Below are 13,228 nucleotides of genomic sequence, written 5' to 3' on the forward strand. Positions count from 1 at the left end.
AGGTCCTGAGAACTGGATTCAATGGCAATGAATCCTCTAATATAATATGTGGGAGTAGGTCCAATTGATCTACTTTTTTCTGTCTTTAAACTTTTTTTTTTATTATTGTGAACCTAATAACCATCAATAACCACAAATATGGCAATATACAAAAATAAGAAAAAGGATTGTGTAAGAAATTGTGAATTTCTGTAACAATTAACCTTTCAGAAGCATATATGTATACACACAATTGAATAAGTTTTTATAAAAATTTCTCTATGTTCTCCTCTGCAATTTCTTTCATTTCTTCTGTGAATTTCAAATCTTTCCTTGACACTCTTTTTTCTTCCCATTATCTATCACTGCCCACTAACCTACTGACTTCTGACTCCCCTCCCCCCAAAAGGAACCTTCCTTTGTTTCAAATATGGATGGATCAATCCATGTATTTAGCCATTTAGGTGAAGGACTATCAAATTTGGTTTAAATAACTTTCTAAGGATAATCCCTAGCAAAAGAAATGACTGTATTGGTCATATTTGGGAGAGCTTATCTTTGGACTTTATTGATATCAAAGATCTCTGTTACCTCTAACAATCTATACAGTCTATGCCATAATCCAGAATGAGGGCTGAGTGGCTAGGTTAGTTTATACATCCTTCAAAGATGACCCCTGAAAAGCCCATTAGGAAGAAAAGCATACTGGATTTGAAACCAGAAGCCTTCAGTTGACTGTATTTTCTGGGGCAAGACACTTCCTTTCACTGGGACTCAGTTTTCTTCTTTGTAAAATGAAAGGGTTTGGACTGAATTATCTCTAAGGGACTTCCCCAATGCCAAATCTTGGGACCTCAAGTCATACAAGTAAATGAAAAGGAAGCAGTGAAATCACCTCCCCTTACCTCCTTCCAGTGTCTCTGAATCCATCAGCCAACTAAGGAAAAACTCTGATCAGCAGTCTGCTTTTGTCCTGAGATACTCTTGTGCCAGTCTACAGCAAAGCTCAATTACTCTCTTCCTTACCTTATCATTTATTTAAATGGAATTAGGTTCCTTGACTTTCAAAGGGTACAGTGCTTGCTAGAAAAGAAAGACCTGCCTAGTGGGTATTCCCCCTTCCTTTACTCTCTGGCTAGATCTCATAGATCTGGAGGTGGGAACAGACTCTGGTATCCTTCCCTACCTGAGGGTCTTGGAGTAGAGGCAGCTTTAAAGTGTAGCGGTCATGTGTGCCATGGATACTTTCTAGATTGAGGTTTAAGATGCTTCTGCAGTATGAGGAAGCTCAACAAGGGTAATCCCCATTGACTCCATTCACAATCTAGTCATATTCTTCCTTAATCAGACTATTTACTGTCCTCTCTCAGGTCTCTTTCAGGGGAATGGGTCCCTGAAGCAGAGGGGTTTGGGGAAAACTTTGTGAATTGAGGATAACTCAGATAAGGCTAATGGACATTCAGATCTCTATGGGCTTGTTTGGTGGACATCCCAACTGGAGCCTGGAGACTGGTAGGAGAGAATCTTGCTCTCATTGCCACTTCTTTTTTTCTTCTCTCCATCAGGGACTTAAGTTGTCTTGTAGTAAATTTCTCCAGGGGGAAATGGCTAAGCCACAATTTTATACCAATTTGTGAGGGATGTGGCTGAAGGGAGGAAAATTTCAGTTTTCTCAAGTGAAAAAAGTCAAAAAATTCTAATTAAACAAAAATGATTTAAAGTGTTTCTCATGTGCAAAGAATTGACCATGGTACTGAAGATACAGAGATAAAATGTAACACAGTGGCTCCCATCAACGAGGTCCTACTCTTTGGGGAGTGGGACAGTAAGAGATTTACAAGGAGAAGTATGGTACAAAAGGGAACAGTTGTGGCAAGGGGAATATCCAGAGAAAATGCTCCAGAAAAATATGAGGAGGGAAAAATTGCTTCCAACTGAGAGGATCAGGAAAGGTTCCAGCGAGTCAGTGGCACCTGACATGGTTCTTGGAAAATGAGTATTAGTAATAATTGTGGCTCATATTTATATAGTACTTTAAGATTTGCAAAGCACTGTAATATGTTACCTTATTTGATCCTATCAACAACCTTGTTGTTGTTCAGTTTTATAGATGAGGAAATTGTGACAGAAAGAGTTAAGTGACTGGTCAGGAGTTACACAGCTAGGAAGTATATGAGGCTGGATTTGAATGCAGGTCTTCCTGGTTCCATGGCCAGCACCCTAGCATACCTGGTTGATGTGGTTAGTTCCCAGGTGCCTCAACACATTGGGGTAGACAGAGAAAATTGCATTCTGGAACCTAGAACATCCAGATTCTAGACCTGGGGTGACCCTGTCAATGAGAGGGGAGAAGCAGACTTTGAAAGAAACACGGGATACCTTTTGAAGTCACAGATATGTGGGCAAATGTTGGCATGCCAGCATATCCCTTCATCCCCAGGACTGATTGAATTCATTAGGGTGCTAATTTTCCCCACGTCTGTGGTTTGAAAGGGTCTAGCTAGAATAAATAATATTTTAACTATAAAAACTGTTCTGAAACAGAGAAAGATAGCAAATCTTACTAAATTGTCTTAATGTGAAACTATGGTCGTGGGCTCCAAAATTTGGCAAATATAAAGCAGAGAACAAGAAAATGTAGTTGAAAGAGTGCTGGGCTCAAAGTTGGACAATGTGGATTCAAATTCTAGCTCTTAGTACCTGTGTGACCTTGAGAAATTTACTTAAACTTGCTGTGCCCATTTCCTCATCTGTAAAATAAGAGGATTGGACTAGATCAGCAGTTCTCAAAGTGTGATCCGGGTACCCTTAGGTCTGTGAGATCTTTTTAGGCAGTCTATGAGGTCTAAATGATTTTCATGAGAATACTAAGCTGTTTTAATATCAAATATAGTAAATAATAATACCCCTCCTCCCTCTCTCTACATCCATATCCTATATAAACCAAAGATCTTTGGGGTCCTCAATAACTTTTAAGAGGTTAAGAGAGACTACCTGTGCAAAAATATTTATAGTAGTCCTTTTTGTGGTGGCAAAGAATTGGAAATTGAGGGGATGCCCATCAATTGGGGAATACCTGAACAAGCTGTGGCATATGAATGTAGTGGAATACTATTGTACTATAAGAAATGATGAACAGGTAGATTTCAGAAAAACCCAGAAAGACTTATATGAACTGATGAACCAGAAAAACATTGTACACAGTATCAGCAACATTGTGTGATGATCAACTATGAATGACTCAGTTCTTCTCAGCAACACAATGATCCAAGACCAGTTCAAAAGACTCATGAAGGAAAATGCCATCCATATCCAGATAAAGAACTGATGGACTCTGAAGGCAGATTGAAACATTCTTTTTTTCACTCATAATTCTTTTTTTTGTGTTTTTTTCCCTTTTGATCTGTTCCTTTTTTTTTTAACAACTGTGACTACATGTTCTCCATGATAGCACACATATAACCTATATTAAATTGCCTACCCTTTTTTGAAGAAGGGAGGGGAAGGGGGGAGGGAGAAAAATTTAGAATTCAAAATCTTGTAAAAACGAGTGCTAAAAATTGTCTTGACATGTAATTGGGAAAAAAATACTATTTAAAAAGGGAAAAAAAGAGGTTAAGAAGGAACTGAGACCGAAAGTTTGATAAATGCTTGTCTAGATATTATCTATAAGGACAGCCACTAAGAACAAACCAGAGACCAGTGTCATTAAGGAATATTGATATCAACTATTAAGCAACATTCTGGAAAATTTAGTATAATATAGCTTGAAAATTATCCATTTTGATCAGTTGGCATTGATACCAGGAATACAAATATAATTCATGGTTTAAATACCTAGAATAATATAACATATAATAATTAATAATAGTTAACATTCAGATAATGCTTTAAGATTTGAAAAATGCCTTTCAAATATTGTCTCATTTTTATCCTCAAAACTGCTTGACGAGGTAGAAGATATTATTATCTCTATTTTATAGATGAGGAAACTGAGACAGATTGATGTTATGTGACTTACTCAGGATGACACAAGAAGTATCTGAGGCTGGATCGAAACTCAGATTTTCCGGACTCCAGGTCTAAGACTTTATCCATTGTGCAAAAAAGCTATGGATATTTACATAAAGAATAACACAAAAAGAATAAAATGAAAATATAAAGAATAAGATCAAAAGAATATTTATATAAAGGATAAAACCAAGAATGCTCTTAGAGAGAATACACCACTCATTTCTGTTTTTAAAAAGGAAAAAGTCTCAGATTGAAAAGGATTTATTTGCAATTAGGAGATAGTATGTAATGGAGAGGTATTAGAAGCTTTCTCACTAAGAGCAGGCATGAGGTATAGTGGTCTAATATCATAATAAGATTCTCAGAATCAAAAAACTTAAAAGGTCCCCTATTCCAACCTCTACCCAGAGGTTGTAATATGTGATGTTATAGGTCTCTTTTGGTTCTAACATGCAGACTCTAAAGTCTTTTTTTAACCTTTGGAGTGTATGAGCACTATAGAATTAAAATCTTTATTTAGATAGACATGTTCAGAACAAAATCATTAGACCAAAAATCAGGAGGCAAATACTTGCATTTTTCCACTGGGTAGATCAAGGAAGAAGGAGGACCTGTAACTCAAGAACCTTACCAAAAATAGATGCTTGTATGAATGAATGTGCACACAAATATACATGCATACATATATAGACACAGGTACATTGTATAAACAATACACATAGATTTCTACAACATGTATATATGCATGCACACATTTATCCTAAACAAAAATAAAATTAAGCAGGCCTCAGAACTCAGATCAGAAAAAATAGTAGTAGAACTAAAGATCCTGCCCCCTTCTCTTCCATTTCCTAGAAATCAGCTCTGCAATGAGAGCTATTCTCTAAGTCTCCTTTGGGTAATAATTAGTTTCTGACCCGTAAATGATCTGGAGCACATCTAAATGACTCCTAGATCTCTCTATCCACCCCACCATCTCTTAGCTCCAGGCATTCTCTCTCGCGGTCTCCCATCTCTGGAATCCTCTCCCTTTTCTGCTCTGACTACTGACCTCCCTGGCCTCCTTTAAATCCCAACTAAAATCCCATCTTTGTCAGAAAGCCTTTCCCAATTCTCTTTCATTCTAATGTCTTGCCTCTATTAATTATTTCCTACTTATCCTATGTAGAGCTTACTTTGTATGTATTTGTTTGCATGTTGTGTTCCCTATTAGACCGTAAGCTCTGTGAGAGCAAAGACTGTCTTTTGCCTCTTTTTGTATCTTCAGTGTTTAGCATAGTGCCTGGAAAACAGTGGGGACTTAATGTTTATTGTTTGATCATCTCTCCACTGATTTTCAACTTCAAATCATAACCTCTCGTAGGACATTTCTACCTAGATGTCCTTGACGCATCTCAAAAGCTATGTGTTCAGTTAATTGTCAGGTCTTGTTCATTATGCCTCGATGTCTCTTGCTTCTGTCCGCTTCTCTCCACTAAGGCCACCAGCCTAGACCAAGCCCTCATCAATCTCGACTTGCACATTTGCAGTAGTCTGCTAATCAATATCTTTGCTTTCAGTCTCTTATCTCTCCAATATGTCCTCCACACATTGAAAACAATCTTTCTGAATAACAGATGTGACATTGTCCCCTATCTCCAAAAAAGAATCTTCAGTGGCTCCCTATTGCCTCAATGAAAAATCTCTTCAGCTTGGTTGAAAGCCCTGTGTAATTTGGATACAGACTACTGAATTTTTCTATTTCCTACCTTTTACCTATTTCATAGAATTCTCCTTAATGTACTTTACATTCCAGCCATCCTGGTCTACTTACCATTCCCTGACCTCAACATTCTATATCCCACCTTTGTGCCTTTGCTGAGGTGGTTCCCTATACATGGAATTCACTCTCCACTGAACTTCTCCTATTAAAATTCATAGCCTTCTTTAGGGCTCAGTTTAAGTCTCACCTTCTATGGAAATGCATTTCTGAATCTCTCAGATTCAGAGATTTCTTCTTACTCAAAGTACTTTTGTTTATTTACCCGTTTTCATGTTGTATTCTGTAGCAGGGTGTAGTGGCTTCTTTAAGTTAAATTTCATCTAAAATGAAATACTTTTCATTTGAGTCTTTATGTCCTCAATATATTGCACAGCACTCTCTCTCTCTATGCTTCTAAAAACTTGTTACCCAGAAAAGTGCTCAGGGCCATCAGGAAAACTCCATTTTTTTTACTTCAGACTCCCTTAGAGCCCACATTAAACTCTCCATGAATTAAAGGCTTCACTCCCTCATGCTTTTGTCTCTAATGATCCTTGAATATAATGAATATATGAAAAAAAAGTTATTCAACTCTGGATGTCTATTCATGAAATATGATTTGGGGAATTCCAAGAGTGCAGACAGAGAAAACCAAGCTCTGCAATGGTGGGAGATTCCATTGGTGGAGATTTGCAAGTTTTTTCTCCTTTCTCAAATTATCCTTGACTAATTTGTCTTGATCACTTCTTTGCCCCAATCAAAACTCGTTTTACATTATATATGTCTCTGTTCATGCTGTTGACCTCTTAGCACAATGTATGAAGCTTACTGAAGGCATGGACTGTCATTAAAAAAAATTAATATTTTTTTATACTGTTGGTAAAGTCAAATACCATTGATATTGAGCTCTTCATTGTAATAAATGAAAAATAAACAAAACTTATAATCTGAACCACTTCACTTGACAGCATAGTCAACATTCTGTGATTTTGGGACTATATTTTTTTTATCTTATATCACCAGCACTTAGCTCATCACCTGACAAATAGTGGAATCTTAATAAAATTTTTTTATGAATGAATGAGAGTAAATCTATGTTTCTGTATTTTGTATGTCTGTATTCCATATTTTTATCTTGTATCCACAAGGATAGATTCTGTGTATTCTCTAATTCTTAAAAATCTCATTCGGTGCTGAACACCAAGCTTTATACCTCATAAGACCTTAACATATGTTTATTGTATACTTTATGGGGTCTACTATAGCAATTGGCCATTAGTAAGTCTCCAATACTTGTTGAACGAGTGAGAAAATAGAGAAATGAATGAAGAGCTCTCAAAAAACATCTTTCAAACATAAGTAGAAAAACCTTTCACGCTGAAACTTCTTATTATGGGTAACATCTGACATCAATCAGCCCAAGTTCGCTGGAATTATCCTATATTTCTATGTTGACAAAGCAATTTCTTGTCCATTGTTTCATGTAATCCATACAAGGCCCCATGAGGAAGGAGGGACAGTTATGATTGTCGCCCTGATTAACAGGAATTAATTCTTTGACTTGGAAATTCTGTCATTTTCTGTCATGTAGAATGCAGGCTGTTAAAAGAATCAGGCCAACTGGTCAACTAACAAGCTACTGCTGGCCTCAGGCTGACTCTGCTGTTTCTGAAAAGGATGAAATGTCAATAAGAGCTTTCTCTGACAATGTGAGCACATCCTGAGGGCACCCGTGTATTTTCACCCAAGTGCTACTGTATAAAACTGGAGCAAACAAGTTTATAGTAACACCATAAATTCCCTGGAGATCTTAGTCTGCCTGGAGCGGAGTCAAAGGAAGCAACCTTGATAATGGATTCTACTTATCACTGGGTTGAATTCTGAACTCTCATCTTCACCTTCCCTTTATTTCCAAGCACACTTATAGTCCAATTAAGTGTACGTGCACATGCATGTGTTCATATGTGCACATGCATACCAGTGTGTGTATTTGGGTGTATGTGCCTGAGTCACTGGATCCAACCGGATCCAACCAGATCCAACTGTGATAAGGTGGCCTGCATTGCTGCCTGATTACAGACAATGTGAGTATTCCTCCAGTTTGTATAAAACCTGAAATGCTGAATAGTAGATTACACTAGACAAAGGTTCTATTTACCTTGCCAGAAATTCAGGTGAGGAATTTCTGGTGAGGTGAAAGAATTCTATCTTCACCCCAAGAGAAGCACCACAAATAATGACTTTACCTTTGCCTCCTGGATTCACTATTTTCCTCCATTTGGCTTTGCTAGAATTTCTATGTTAATAGAGCTTTATGCTTGTTAATATTTTTAAGTAATTAAAACAATTAAACTATAAAAGAAATTTCAATAGCGATACCTTGAAAATCATCAGTCAAGAATTGGCGTTATACAGTCTGATGAGCCAAAAACCTTCCCCTGTAGTGAGAACTGGAGTTGGGGGGTGGAGACAGGAACAGGGTACTTCATGTGTTGACTATGAGCAAGCCTTAATACCAAAGAGACTCCACCAAATTCTTTATTTATCTTACCTGGCACAATGGATAGGGTTGATTTTGCTGTTAGGAATTTGGGTTTGAATTTTGCCTCTGCCGCTTACTAGCTCTGCAATACTTAACGACTGATGTATTTAAAGATAATGGTTGTGCTTGCCACAGACTGGGACGCTTATTAAAAAACAACAAAAAGTCTCTTGGCTAAATTAAAATTCAACTCCAGTGACTGTAATTTCTTCCCTCTATTCAGGAATTGTCAGGAAATTCCATTAGAATCTAAATTCCTTGAAGGCAGGGACTATGACTATTTTTTAAATCCTCAATGCTTAGTATAGCATATACCATTATAACTAACATACAATAAATGCTTTTAAAATTGATTGATACTGAGTAGATCTGGTTATCTAGTACTGTTCATGACTTTTTTCAGAGCATTTTTGACATCCTTGTTCCGAAGGGTATAAATGAGGAGATTAAGCAGGGGGGTGACAAAGGTGTAGACCAAGGCAAGCTGTCTATCATTCTCCTCTGTGGTGCTTGAAGGAAGATGAAATAGACCAAACTGCAGCAGCCATATTGTACCAGGATCACAGTGGGATGGGAGGAGCAGGTGGAGAAGGACCGCTGGCAGCCCTCAGCTGAGCGAATGTGCAAGATGATGTTGGTGATGAAGATGTAGGATGGGATGGTCAGGAGAATGATGCTCCCTACATAGGCAACAGCCTGGGGAATGTGAGTATTAGCACAGGCCAGTTGTAGAACAGTTGGTACATCACAGAAGAAGTGTTTGATCATCCTGTGATGCCCACAGAAGGGCAGAGTAAAGACCAATGAAGTGAGGCGCAAGAGAAGAAAAATAGCCAGGATCAGGGAGCCAACCACCATCTGAGTACATAGCTTCTGGGTCATGATGAGAGTATAGTGCAAGGGGTGGCAGATGGCCACACAGCGGTCATATGTCGTGACAGCCAACAGGAAACAATCAGTCCCACCAAGGGTTACAAAAAAGAGCATTTGGATCCTACAGCCAGCCAGTGGGATGGGCCTCTGGGATCCAAAGATATTGGAGAACATCAATGGTACCAGAGTAGTGGTATAACATCTCTAGGAAGGATAGGTTGGAAAGGAAGACAAACATAGGGGTGTGCAGGGAGCTATGGGTGAACACAGCCCAGATGTTGGCAGTGTTCCCACACAAATCATTGTATAGAGAAGGAGGAAGAAGCAGCAGAGGTGTGCCTGGATCCTGTGGGAAATGGTGAACACTTGGAATACAAACTCAGTGTGTCCAGACTGGTTGAGCTGGAAAAGGTTGGGAGAAGTAAATGCCATTCCCTTACTATTTTCAGTGCCTTTCAGTCCATTAGTCATCTAAGGAAAAGCTCTGATTCATTTGTTTACCTTTACCTTTAGATGCTCCTGGGGCAGATCTCCCAGAGAGATGTCCATATCTCTTTCTTCTCTTCTCTTCACTTTGAATCAAATGGAATGGCCATGACCTTGAATTGGCACATGGGCGCCTAAAGAGAAGAGACATTGGCCTGTAAATAGGCTTCCTATTCCTATTATTGAGAGAGTCTTTGGTGCCCTTCACTACCTGAGGGCTTTGGAGAAGAGATGCCTTAGGAGTATTCTGCTCAGGGTACCAGGGAGTCTTCATAGCTCATGGTTCAAGGTATCTCCTCAGGATTAAAAACTCAGCAAGGGCAGTCCCTGGTATCTCCATTCATAATCTAGCTATGTCTGATTTAGCCAGGTTTTGTTATTTAGTGTCACCTCTGCAGTCTTTTTCAAGAAAATGGGTCTCTGAAGCATGGGGGGTTGGGAAAGACTTTTAGAATGGAGGACAACAAAGACCCAGTTAGTGGACAGTTAGATACTCGGGTTTTCTAGTTGAAGAGCACATCTGGTCTGTGGGGACTAATGGGTGTGAATCTTGTTCTCCTGCCCTTCCTCCCATTACAGACGAGCATTTTCTTCTAAATTACTCCAATATGAAATGGTAAAGATTTAACTTTATACCATCTGAATAGTCACAAAAGCGTTGCGACGTACTGAGCAGAACCTTGAATGGAGATTCAGGAGACTTGGGTACTAGTCCAATCTATAACGGTCTTTTTTCTCTCAGAAAATAATCACCCTTACCTATGACTTGAACTTTGCAAGAAAAGCAGGTCACTAAAAGGAACCTTTGCCCATTCCCCTCCAAAAACACCAAACTTTATCTGATAGCATGTTTAATGCAACATTCTGCGTCACTGGGAATTGGCACATTTTGACTTTTTCTTGAGCATCAAGTGAAAGGCCTTGCAAATAGTAGGCACTTAATAAGTGCTTGTTCAATAAATGAATGAATGCTTCCTGTCACAACTGACTCTCATCCTTGGTATTATCCTTGACTTTTCTCTCTTCCCAAATTTCTACACTATTGCCAAGTTTTGATCTTTCTACCTTTATACCATTTTCCCTAAAAATTCTCTTCTTTCCACTCGCTCCATCACCACCCTGGCCCAGGCCCTCATCTGTCTGGACTATTGCAATAGCTTGCTGCTACATCTCACTCCCTCCATTCTACTTCCACTTCTATTTATCCTCCACTCAGCTGCCAAAGTGGTTTTCAAAAAGTGCTTGTCTAACCACATCACCACTCTCTATTTAGTAAACTCTAGTGGCTCTCTATTGCTTCAGGACCAAATATAACACACTGGTTTTTAAAGCCATTCATACCCTAGCCCCTTAGCATATTTCAAATCTTCTTACACTTCACTCCCTTTCATATTTTCTTATTGGCCTTCTTGGTGTTCCTCAAACATGATTCTTTATCTCCCAGTTCCAAATACAATTCTCATTATACATATGAAGTCATACACAATCTATTATTTTGCATAAAACATGTTCCAAAAAATAGAGAGAGAAAAAATATGCTTCCATCTGCACTTTGATCCCATCTGCAGCTCTATCTGGAGGTAGATAGCATTTTTTATCATTAGTCCTTTGGACCAATGATAAAATGATAATAGAGGATCATTGTATTGATCAGAGTTACTAAGTCTTTCAAGGTTGATTATCTTTATAATATTGCTGTTACTGTGTACAATGTTCTCCTAATTCTGCTTACTTCACTTTGCATCAGTTCATAGAAGTCTTTGCAGGTTTTTCTGAACACCCCCACCCCTTTATAATTTCTTACAGGAATAGTATTCCTGTAGTAGTGTTCCATCACATTTATAGACCATAATTTGTTCAGCCATTCCCCAATTGATGGGGATTCCCTCACTTTCCAATTCTTTGCAAACATAAAAATAGATGCTCTGAATATTTTTATGTTTATGAGTCATTTCATTTTTCCTTTGATATATTTGGAGGTATAGACCTAGTAGTAGTAATTCTGAGTCAAAGGGAGGAGACGTGATGATTATTTTTTTTCTTTCTCTCTCATTACACACACACACAAATACTACACACACACATACACACACACATGCACACACACATATCTCAAAAGTCTTAGTGCAATTTTAAACTGTTAAAGCTTTTTAAACCTTAAAAATTAGTGCTTTAAAAATGTACTAAGTTCATTGGGATATCCTATATGTATGTATATGAAAGGACACCAACAAACTATTAAAAAATAAGAAAGAAAAGCTTCCTTTGATAGAGCATGAGACACAAAAGGGAATCTATTTAGTTCCTTCAGTTGTACAGAGAATTAGTGATATTCTTAGGTTAAAAAAGGCACTCCACAGGACTGTTACTCTTTTGAATTAGGAAGCAGGAATCTTGGGTTCCAATGGCAACTCTGCAACTATGTAATTGTGTCACATTGGGCAAAGTGGCTTCCACTCTCTGAACTCCAGTTTCTCTGCTGAAAAATAATGAGAAAAACTAACATTTACATAGTCTTTACTAGATTCCAGGCACTCTGTAAAGTGCCTTACAATTGTTATCTTATTTAATCCTCACAAAAACCTGGGAAGTAGGTGCTATTATTATCCTCATTTTACAGATGAGGAAACGGAGGCAAATGGAGGGAGACTTGCCCATAGTCACACAGATGTCAGTGTCTGAGACTGAATTTGCACTCAGGTCTTCCTGACTCCAGGTCCAGTGCTTGATCTACTCTGCCAACTAGCTGCCCTATAAAGTAGGCTCCATGTTGCTTACAGTCCTTGGATTTCCTGACCCACACTCCTCCTAGCTATCTGATGATAAAACAGCAGGATTTTCCAAGCCTTTGATTCCTGGCATGTAGGATGAGCTTGAAGAATGTTTGCTGAACTGAATTAAAGCTTCAGTGTAACAAAGATGCTCTGAGTCTTGGTGAGCAGTGATTTCAAGGCAAAGAACTCTGCAGATCAGGAGCTATTTTCCTCCCACACTCAAGTTCCAAACTTTGAGGACTTATTTAAGGTTAAAAAGACAGCTCAGACAATGCACTCATGCCCAGTAAGTGTATGAAGACCTTGAAGATGGCTCCCAGCACACTGGGCAGCTTTCCCGTGGAGGGTTTCTGGGAGGACATGGACAAAAGTGATACAAGATGAAAAGGCATAACTAGCATTTCATCTACAGCAGTAGAAGCAAATTACTCCCTTAGCATGGTGAAAAGAACATGGGGTTTGGAGTTAGAGGATCTTGCTTTGAGGACCAGCTCTGCTACTAACTCCATGTGTGACAATGGGCAAAACCCTTTGGCTATCTGGGCCTCAGTTTCCCTATTTTTCTCTCTAACATCTTCCTTCTTTCAAACTTCCCTTTTTCTGTCAGAACCACCCTTGTCCTTTTAATCTTTTAGGTTCATAATCCCAGATTTACTCCAGACTCTTCAATCTCCCTCATCCCACATACCCAATCAATTTTTCTACCTTCACAGCAACCCTTGTATCTGACCCCTTCTCTTCACTCACGCACCTACTCCCTTAGGCAAGCCCTCATTGAGTCTCACCTGGATTATTGAAATAGCCTCCTAATTAAAATCT

At 38.6% G+C, this 13,228-nt stretch overlaps 1 pseudogene; it reads right to left on the minus strand.

Moving 5' to 3' along the window:
- Positions 1–8,649: 8,649 nt before the first annotated feature.
- On the minus strand, positions 8,650–9,581 carry LOC114041708 (annotated as a pseudogene).
- Positions 9,582–13,228: the final 3,647 nt, after the last annotated feature.

The sequence above is a fragment of the Vombatus ursinus genome, unplaced genomic scaffold, assembly GCF_900497805.2.
Source record: "Vombatus ursinus unplaced genomic scaffold, bare-nosed wombat genome assembly UNPS02014177.1, whole genome shotgun sequence".
In the NCBI taxonomy this organism is placed as follows: Eukaryota; Metazoa; Chordata; class Mammalia; order Diprotodontia; family Vombatidae; genus Vombatus; species Vombatus ursinus.